Raw genomic sequence first — 12,153 nt, 5'->3', positions numbered from 1 at the left:
TATTTTTGTCATCTTTCTATCTCATACAAACTTCAATTGAAGTGATTCAATAATTGTCCATAGCAAGCTAACTTAAGTTGCATGTATGCGTTGAAAAACTTTTAAATTCAAGTCCACAATACCTTCCAGAGAAAAAGACAATTTCGTAAACCAATAAAAAATTTAGATTTCTAAATAAAGTCGCAAAAAGTTGGCGGAAAACATGAAGATTTTCATTGGCTAATCCCTAGAGCTTTATTAAAGTATAGATTTCATGAAATGTTTATTAATTTTCAAATGGGCAAATTATACTGCAGACCATAGTCTACCTTATAAATTTAACCATTGGCATATATAAAGTAAATTTTTAATGTACTAAAAGTATATTATATGTATATTCAAAATTTACTATTTAGTATTATATTAAATAATGAACTTTTAAAGTACTCAAATAATATATTTTTCTATATTGAATATTCAGTACACAAATAATGTACTTTTAATATATATTAGAAATATATTTTATTTCAATAGCCCACCTTACCGGACAATTGTTCATGGTATAATAATTACTTGTTTACCTAAGAAATGCTAGCTTTTTCAATTTATCGAAGGGTAAACAATTGAAATGGTTTAGAAAGTTTTTTCTTTATGCTTTCTAACACGAAGATCACCAAGCACAGGAATATAAATAATTTTCATCGGTGAGGGCTATTGACTTGGAATTTTGCATTATATATATATATATATATATATATATATATATATATATATATATATATATATATATATATACATATATATATACATATATATACATATATATATATATATATATATATATATATATATATATATATATATATATATATATATATATATATATTGCACAGTATTCCGAAGAAGAATTTTTTTCTGTAGAGATTAAATTTCAGTTGCTCTCATGGACGATGACGGTCGTCTTTAGGATTACTTTGATGACTCGGTCTTGACAATAGCGGGTAGAATGTTTAGAAAATTATTGTACAAATTAAATTAAATTTCAGTTGCACATTACTATTCCTGAAAGCAATCGCTTTGAAATTTGGGTCTTGACAGTATCTAGTAGAACGTTTACAGTCAATAACCATATGGTCTAGTAGCACGGAGTGTCTCTCTGTTATAATAATATTATTATTATAATTGTTAAACCAAGAGTTAATTAGTTTGTTAATTAAATTAAGTAGTGGGTGGTGTGTATGCAGTATGTGGCTTAGTGTATGTGGAGTACATGGAGCATACATTCCTAATTTTTAGCTTTATTATTATTTCTCCTTTACTATAAAAAGGCTGTGTATCAATCTTTTTCAAACATCAATCAAGTGAATTCAATTCTCCCTCTCTCTCTCTTCTCAAATATATATTATATATATATTATAGATATATTATATTATATTTAATATATATTATATTAAATATATTATATTTAATATATCTAACATTTGGTATCAGAGCCAGTCAACCTTTCAACCCCGAGATATTTCACGTAGTGAAATATGGCTGCAAATTTCAATATTGTATGGACGGGTCCCAAATTGGACGGGAAACTCGATTACAATTATTGGCAAATTATGATGTCCACACATTTGCAAGCTCAAAATCTTTGGAGCTTTGTTGATCCCGGTCTACCCGAAGGAGCTGAAGCAGACGCTATACGGCGAGATAAATTGGCCTTGGGTCAGATTCACCAAGGTGTTCATTATTCCATTTTTGGGCAATTAGCTCGTGCTCAAACAGCAAAACAAGCTTGGGACATTTTAAAGGTGTCACACAAAGGAGTCGATCGGGCACAGAAGTCTAAGTTGCAGTCGTTGAGAAGGTTGTATGATAATTGTGAGATGACCTCTACAGAAACAGTAGATGCGTATTTCACTCGTCTTATTGATATGGTGAATAAGATGAGGCTATATGGAGATACGATTGAAGATGGTGCAGTGGTTGAAAAAGTTCTTCGAACTATGCCGATGAAGTATGACCATGTGGTGGCTTCAATAACAGAGTCACACAAAACCGAGCTCTTATCAATTGCAGAGCTGAAAGGTATGGTAGAAAGTCATATTGACAGAATTGCGTCAAAATCGGAACCACTAGTAGAAGAAGCTTTGAAGAGTCAAGTCACCCTTAATGTGGCTGACACTAATCAAAGAGGTGGAGGATCTGGTAGAGGTCGTGGAAGAGGAAGAGGAGGTTCTAGTGGAAGAGGTCGTGGTAACTTCAACCAAGGAGGAGGACGTGGTAACTCCAACCAAGGAAGAGGTGGAGGTAATACCAAACAAGGTAAATTTCCATTTCATTGCTACAATTGTGGCAAGTATGGGCACAAGATTGCAGATTGTTGGTATAATGAGGACAACAATCGTGGAAATCAAGCAAACATTGCTGAAAATACTACTGAAAAGTCTGGTGAGAATTCTGAAACCTTACTTTTGGCCAGTGATAGTTTTTCTGCTGATAAGAACATATGGTTCTTGGATACTGGGTGTAGTAACCATATGTGTGGGAAGAAAGAATTGTTTTCCGAACTAGATGAATCAGTCCGGTCTGAAGTAACGTTTGGCAATAAGTCAAAGGTGCCAATTTTGGGAAAAGGTAAAATCTCTATTCAGTTGAAGGATGGTACTCACAATTTTATATCCGATGTGTTCTATGTTCCTGAACTACACCAAAATTTGTTGAGTATGGGTCAGTTGTCAGAAAAAGGATATAAGATACATATTGCTCAGGGGTGTTGTACCATTGCAGATGCTAAAGGAGTTTTGATTGCAAAGGTAAATATGTCCCAAAATCGACTATTTCCGTTGAAAATTAAGCATACTCTCCTTGATTACTTTAATTCTGAAGTTTGTGATGATAATTGGTTATGGCATATGCGGTTTGGGCATTTTCATTTCTCTGGGTTAAACTATCTTGCGAGAAAGGAACTTGTTTCTGATTTACCTGTTGTGAATGTCCCTGATCGTATATGTGAGATTTGTGTGATTGGGAAGAAGCATAGAGATCCCTTTCCCGTGGGCAAGTCAAGGAGAGCTACAAAACAGTTGGAGATTATTCACTCAGACCTATGTTCGTTGGAGGTTCCCTCACATGGAGGTTGTAAGTACTTTATTACTTTCATTGATGATTTCAGTAGAAAAACATGGATTTACTTTCTGAAGCAAAAGTCTGAAGCATGTGATGTTTTCAAACAATTTAAGGCTTTTGTTAAAAAGCAAAGTGGTTATGAAGTTAAAATCTTGAGATCTGATAGAGGTACAGAATATATTGCTTGTGATAATTTTCTGAAAGAAAAGGGTATTCAGCACCAAATGACAGCTAGATACACTCCACAACAAAACGGAGTGGCTGAGAGGAAGAATAGGTCTATCATGGATATGGTAAGGTGCATGTTGAAATCCAAGGATCTGCCTAAACCTTTTTGGGCAGAAGCTGTTGCTTGTGCTGTCTATGTGTTGAATAGGTGTCCAACTAAGAGTGTCCGGGATAAGACACCCGAAGAAGCTTGGAGTGGGAGAAAACCCTCTATCAAATATCTCAAGGTTTTTGGATGTTTGGCATATGCACATGTGCCAGATCCATTGAGAAAGAAGTTGGATGATAAAGGTGAGAAATGCATATTCATTGGTTATAGTGACGCTTCAAAGGCTTATAAACTATACAATCCTGAAACTAAAAAGGTTGTTATAAGTCGTGATGTCACTTTTGATGAATATGGTGCTTGAGATTGGTTAGCTAAAGATGAAAGTTCAGTTGTTATTCCTGCTGTTGAAAATATTGTTGAAGAGCAACCGATTCCAGATAATGTCCAGTCTCCTTCACAGCCAGAGTCGTCAGTTCGGCGATCTCAGCGCGAGCGCCACTTACCAGCTCGCTTGCAAGATTATGTTTTGGGTCATGATAATGACTTGTCGGATGAAGAGATTATTCAATTTGCTCTTTTTGCAGATTGTGATCCTTTATCTTTTGAGGAGGCTGCTACAGAAACTCATTGGCTTAAGGCGATGGATGAGGAGATACGTGCCATTGAGAAGAATGGTACATGGGAGTTAACAGATGTACCTCTTGGGAAGAAGCCAATTGGAGTAAAGTGGGTTTACAGAACGAAATACAAGTCCGTATATCCAACTTGAAGACGGAGACATTTCTTAAATTGAAGAAGGAGATATTGGGATGACCAATATATCCAACTTGGTTTAAAGGAGGCAATGTTATAATAATATTATTATTATAATTGTTAAACCAAGAGTTAATTAGTTTGTTAATTAAATTAAGTAGTGGGTGGTGTGTATGCAGTATGTGGCTTAGTGTATGTGGAGTACATGGAGCATACATTCCTAATTTTTAGCTTTATTATTATTTCTCCTTTACTATAAAAAGGCTGTGTATCAATCTTTTTCAAACATCAATCAAGTGAATTCAATTCTCCCTCTCTCTCTCTTCTCAAATATATATTATATATATATTATAGATATATTATATTATATTTAATATATATTATATTAAATATATTATATTTAATATATCTAACACTCTCATATTGAAGATTATGAGTTTAAGTCTCGTAGAGACGTCATTGACTCTTTATATTTCAATAGGTTGAAAAAGTAATTACGAACAAAGTTAGTAGTACTAAAAAAAATATTGTACTAATTTGTGCATAATATGATTCATGAAAACAATTGCATGGCAATTTTGGGGTCAAATGTGTGCACCATAAATACAAGGTACATTTTAAATATGTTGGAAAAGAAAAAAGTAAAAATGGCATTGTAAGTGGTTATTTTGTGGTACAATTATATATATAGAGTCTACCTCTAAATTGGTTTTCAAAGTAAATCCACTAAAGGTCCGTTTGGAAAGCAGGAAAATGACTTCTGAAAAACGAGTCATTTTTCAAAAAATATGGCATTTTCTAGTGTTTGGTTGCATTCCTGAAAACTGTCTTTGTGTGTTTGGTTCATTTTCCGAAAAATGAACAGAATTATTTTTAATTTAAATATTTAAAATATATCATGACTTATTATTATTATTATTATTATTATTATTATTATTATTATTATTATTATTATTATTATTATTATTATTATTATTATTATTATTATTATTATTATTATTATTATTATTATTATCAAATTTTTAGACCCACAAACTGCATCCACTTCTCTCTGGCGAAAAGAAGCAAACATATCTGCATCCACAAATCTGCATCTCCACCTTGTTGAGACGTCCATGGAGGTGGGCGATCCTCCACCAGAGCCTCCAGAATAGGCTGAACAGATTCATCGAGATCTGCGTCGCACTGGGGTGCGACGGCGACTTTAGAGGCCAGCAATGGTCTCACTGGAGTGCGACGGCAGCAGGAAGTAGGGTGGTGGCGTTGGGTGCGACAGCAGCTGTGTTCTCAGCCACTGTCCTCCCTCCTTTCTCTCCTTTTCTCCACTTCTTCTAAGAAATAACTATGGAACCATTATGTTTTAGTACTAAATTTTGAAAATTTTTAATTTTTAATTTTTTTAATTAAAAAAATAAATAAATAAATAAATAAAAATAAAAAATAAAAAATCGACGCCTAGGGGGCACCTAACGTTTTATATATATATATATATATATATATATATATATATATATATATATATATATATACATATATAGATATACATATATATATATACATATATACATATATATATACATATATACATATATATATACATATATATATATATATATATATGTATATACATATATATATATATACATACATATATATATATATATATGTATATATATATATATATATATATATATGTATATATATATATATATAGCGCTCAAATGCGGCAGTGGCTTTAGGTGCGTCGGTACAGCCATAGCAACATCGTCAATTCTGCTTAATCTAACGGCAGCGGCTAATTTCTGAAGATTTAAAGATTTAAGCGCGTCCTGGTAAGTGGGGGGTGTTATGGTAATTGTAGTGGTTATTTATATCGGTCGCTTGTCAGTATACACCAACAGTGTTAACAAAAGACACCAATAGTGTTAGAAAAAACACAACAACGAAATGCACAAATACACCAAAAAAACACACAACACACCCAAAAAATACACCATATAACTCACCACCCCAATGGTGTATTTCTGAACACTGTGTGATGATTTTGTTCATACCTAATGGTGCATTCCGGTGATGCCTATCTAATTTGTGCACATTTTTTTGGTGTGCATTTTCTAACATGGATGGTGTATATTTGTATAACTATTAGTGCGCCCGCACTGACCGCATGAGAAGGCGCGGGTACACCTACACTTGGCACCAACACGAATCCTCAAATACACCACAATAAGGTTAATAATGCACCAATAACAAACATAAAACACACAACACTATGATTTGATCTATTCTGGTGCCCAATGACGACTTTAACCTTGCAGTTCGCATAGTGTGAGAACGTGCACGAAAATATCGGAAAAGCCTTGATGAATGTGATTCGTTGGATTTATCTAATCTAATGGTCTACAATTAACCGCACTGCCGCACTTGAACCTTCCTCTATATATATATATATATATATATATATATATATATATATATATATATGCTCATATGTGGCAGTGGCTTTAGGTGCGGCGGTGCGGCCATATATATCAACCATGCTTAATCTAACGGCAGCGGCTAATTTCTTAAGATTTAAAGATTTAAGCGCGTCCTGGTAAGTGGGGGGTGTTATGGTAATTGTAGTGGTTATTTATATCGGTCGCTTGTCAGTATACACCAACAGTGTTAACAAAAGACACCAATAGTGTTAGGAAAAAACACAACAACGAAATGCACAAATACACCAAAAAAACACACAACACACCCAAAAAATACACCATATAACTCACCACCCCAATGGTGTATTCTGGACACTGTGTGATGCTTTCAGTCATACCTAGTGGTGCGTTCTGGTGATGCGTATCTAATTTGTGTATGTTTTTTTGTGTGCATTTTCTAACATGGATGGTGTATATTTGTATAACTATTAGTGCGGTCGCACTAACCGCTCGGGACGGCACCAACACGAATTCTCAAATACACCACAGTAAGGTTAATAATGCACCAATAATGAACATAAAACACACAACACTATGATTTGATATATTCTGGAGCCCAATGACGACTTTAACTTTGCAGTTCGCGTACTGTGAGAACGCGCGCGAAAATATCGAAAAAGCCTTGATGAATGTGATACGTTGGATTTTTCTAATCTATTGGCCTACAATTAACCGCACCGCCGCACCTAGGATGTCAATCGGGCCAACCCACTCGGTTTCGGGCTAGCCCTGTCGGGTTGTCGGGCTAATCGGTTTATTAATATTTTATTCTCGAGTTCGGTTTGGCCCTAACCCTAAACTTCGGGTTGTCGGGCTAATCGGGCGGGTTGAAGCATCTGAACTAAAATTAGAAACTGAAAGTGAGTACCCATATTTAGAGTATGGATGACAACGGGTCGGGTCGGGGCGAGGACGGGAAGTATACTCCCCGTCTCCGTCCTCAACGAGAAATTGAAATAGTCGCTATCTACGTTCCCGCGGAGAATTTGGCAGAAACGAAAATCCCGTCCTCATCAATTTTTAGTCAAAATATTATATTAATGTTGTTTCAAATTCTTAAAAACTAAAAATTTAAGTTTTAATTTAAATTATATATATATATAATTTAAATTTTAATTTAAATTATATATATATAATAATAATAATTATTATTATTATTTCAAGTATGTTAGGTTTTACATCACTTCTATAATAAAGAATATTTTTCAATAGTTCGGATTGTCGGGCTAGCCCTTTTAATTTCGGGCTAGCCCTATCAGGCCATCGGGCTAATCGGTTTCGGGCTCGTCGGGCTAATGTCGGGCTAATGTCGGGCTATTATATATTATATATAGGGTCAGGTTCCTGTGAGAACAGGTCTTCCCGTGCGGCATTAGGTATGCTTAAATGCACCACACAGTGTTCGAAAATACACCATTATGTGTGGTGTATTTTTTTTTTTTTTGTGGTGCATTTTTTGGCCTTTTTTGTGTGGTTGCACAACATAACGATTGAATTATACCATGTACTAGGGTCTACCTTGCATTGTGGACTCTAGTCCAAAAATAATCTTCAGATTTTGTATATGCAGTTGGTACATTTTATATACAAACATAACATGATAATTACAAAATCATAAATGGTTAACTGCATATACAGAATATGTTAACGGCAGACGCATAATATAGTAATCAACATCTTATGTGTGTGCAGTTAACATATCTTGGACATGCAGTTAATAATTTATGTGTTTGTAGTTATCATGGTATGTAAATGTAATTAATTATCATGTTATGTGCCGTCAATTTGTTTACAGGTACAGAAATGGTTAATTGTAGATACAAAATGTATTAATTGGTGACACATAACTTTTGAATCAGGATTAAGTTCACAATATAATATGAACCATGGTCCATGGTATAAAAATTACTCGAACTAAACCACTATAACAAGGCAAATTATATCGTGCACCGCGGTGCATAATTGATTATGCACCGCGCGTCAAAACGACGTCGTTTTATTTAATGCAAACAAACGCCATCTGTTTCGCGTCGTTCCACGCCATCCCGCAAAAAAGTAACTTTGTTATTTATTTTCATTTTGTATACACTGTAGTTTCATTTCGATATAACTACAGTTTCATTTCAATATAACTACAGTTTCATTCGATATTATAACACCCAAATATGTGAAAGTGTTATTTAATTTTATTTTATGTACACCATAGTTTCATTAAAACACAGCTACATGATCATTTCGATATAACTACAGCTTCATTACACAATATACACTCAAAAATGTGAAATGTTATTCAATTTCATTTTATATATACAGCAGTTTCATTTCAACACCCCTACTGTTTTATTTCAATTCAATTGCAGTTTCAGTTGATAATATAAAAATAATACGTGAGCCAGTATCGGTTTAGATACACGGTAGTGTCAGTTGATAATTAATACACCAAGTATGCGCGCTCCGTTAACTATAACGGCGCGCCGTTTCTTTACTTAAAGAAATGGCGCCGTTTTGACCGCGGTGCATGATATAACGACTGTTATAACAAGCTTGCAAATTGGGCTTATTTGTTTTAGGCTCCTATCCTTATTCATCGACCTACAAATAAACAATAAAACTTGAAAGAATTGGTTTAGGAAAATTATTTTTGGTTTAGGAAAATTATTTTCAGTGTATATTATTCTCGCTCTCCCTTCTTTGTATTTTAACCCTTTTCTTTATTTCAATACATCTTTTTTTTTTTTCCTACTCATACACTCTTCAACAATCAACCATGTTCAACACTCTCTTCTATTTCTACCACAAACTCAATCTCACTATTATTTTCATGCTCTTGTTGCATCTTAACAATTCCTTCTTCCGTTTTCTAATTGTCTTCCCTCTCAAGAGATACCTTCACCACCAATGTCTCAATACTCTCTTCATTTTCTTTGTCTTGCTTCATTGCACTATCTTTATCAATTGGAATGCTCTCAATATAATCTTGACATTTTCACACTTGAGTCAAGTGACTTGACACTTGCTAGTTTGGTTTCAAGTGCTTAAAGAGATTGCTTTGTCTCAACATACAAATCAAGGACAGAGTTCATTTCAATCTCTTCTTGTCTCCTTAAAATCCCCTCAAGCTCTTTTTGCTTCTACTTCTTCAATTCTCAATATGGATGGCCATGTCTAGTACATATATATTGCACAGAATCATATTGTATATTTCCACAATATCATAGTTGTCATCATTGAGACCACCTATGATAGGATTCGTGATGCTTCCTTTAATTTATTGTCTTTGACATTTTATTTAGTTGTTATCAAATGCTTAATTAAGCATTTATTTAGAGATCCTTGTTTAAGGTTGTTCAAGTTCAAAATTAAAGTATGTCTTCAATGATTAGATTATATTGGGGAACAAATCTTCTCCTCATCATTGGTTTCAAATCATGCCAAAGATTGCAATAGAGTAATCTTTGACTAAAAATGGATGGAAGGAGAAATTTGTTTTAGGACACGATGATCAATTAGTCATCCTTCTGAACAGTAGCTAGCTATCAAGAATGTATTGAACTTATTCCTTCCAAGATCCAATGAAAATATTTGAGGGTGGCACTGGAGATACTATAGGATTCTATTGACTATATATATAATATCTATCTACTATCTACTATATATATATATATATATATATATATATATATATATATATATATATATATATATATATATATACTAATAAGAGCCCAAGGGAGTTAGGCCTATAATGGGTAGAAAAAATGACCGTCAAATTTTTTAATCAAATGAATGGCTCAGATTGATCAGATTTTAATTTTTCTTTAAGATTTACTAATTTATCCTTAATGAATATGATTATCCGTTAACTTTTCGGTTAAATATTATTTTTTCCGTTAATTTCTGTTAGTTCACCGTTAACTTACTCATTGATTTCAATAAGAAAGGTCTTAGGTTCGAACCACATCCCAATCAAAGTTGGCGTAATTAGTAATCTATTTTACTCTTATTAAATTAAATAATAATGTAGTAGCTACAACAAAAAATAATACATATGTATTTCTTTAATTTAGAATTATGTGTCTACAATGTCTTTATTAAAAAAAAAATTATTCATTATCAATAAATTAAATAAGAGAAATAATTTCATTAGATATATTGTATTTATTTTTCTCCAATATAAAAATTCTTTACATTCAAATTCATCAATTGATTATATTCGCTACATTGTCCCTACAATGTCTTTATTAAAAAAATTTATTCATTATCAATAAATTAATTAAGAGAAATAATTTTATTAGTTATATTGTCTTATTTTTCTCCAGTGTAAAAATTCTTTACATTCAAATTCATCAATAGATTATATTCACTACATTGTCTATTATTTTTTTTGTGCACTATTATTTAATTAAATATCAAAGTTATAATACAAAATAATGTTATATATTTATTTACCATGTATTTTATTAATAACATGAATTTTTTTTTTAAATAATAAAGCCAATCATATTAACTACTTGAGTGATTTAATTTGTTCACAAAGAGAGTATTCAAATCACACAACAAATTGAAGTGAGAACTACCTCGCAATGTCCTTGTTTGACAATCAGCTGTTAGCGGATTATATTAGCAAATTTGACCAGCGAATTATATCAACGGTTGCTAAAAAGATATTTGAAAAAATTACTTGTTTAGATTAACATGTAAAATGACCTAAGGGTATAATAATAATAACAATAATAATAATACTAATAATAATAATAATAATAATGATAATAATAATAATAATAATAATAATAATAATAATAATAATAATAATAATAATAATAATAATAATAATAATAGTTTTAAAAAAATAAAAAAATATATAATTATTAACTACTTGAGGGATTTATTGACAAAAAGAGTATTCAAATCTTCAATATTAATATATATTTAATATTTTATGCCCTAATTTTTATTTGCTCTCCCTTATGTCCCGTATTTGATTTCTACCATAGTTATACAATTATTTTATTGACAATTATAATAAATCTTGACTATATTATCTTGCAATTGTAAACTTAGAATTGCCTATTTAAATAGGCAAATTTAACATTCAATTATCTATGCATGAACAATATCAATATAATCTTGTCTTGATATACTTTAAAATACTTATTAAAAAAAAACATTGGGCATTATCCCAATCGCGCAATGCGCGTAAAAAACTAGTATATAAATATAAATGTGCAATCCAACTGCAAAACAACATACTAAACGAACACAAAAATCATGTGAAGAAAAATAGATAGATATATATATATATATATATATATATATATATATATATATATATATTATAATGTAGATCACAGAAGGATTTTATTAAAAATATCAAACAATTAAAATATTTATTATTGACTTATTTTTCAGAAACCATTTTTCAGAAGTCATTTTTGGGTTTCCAAACAGACCCTTAGTATTTGTTACAAAGATGCATTCTTATTGAATTGCTCAACTAACATAAAGTTTCAATCAACAACTGCCCGCATAAATTTAAATTTAAAA

Source organism: Ipomoea nil, unplaced genomic scaffold, assembly GCF_001879475.1.
Source record: "Ipomoea nil cultivar Tokyo-kokei standard unplaced genomic scaffold, Asagao_1.1 scaffold2827, whole genome shotgun sequence".
NCBI classification, from domain to species: domain Eukaryota; kingdom Viridiplantae; phylum Streptophyta; class Magnoliopsida; order Solanales; family Convolvulaceae; genus Ipomoea; species Ipomoea nil.
This window is presented reverse-complemented; position numbering follows the sequence as displayed.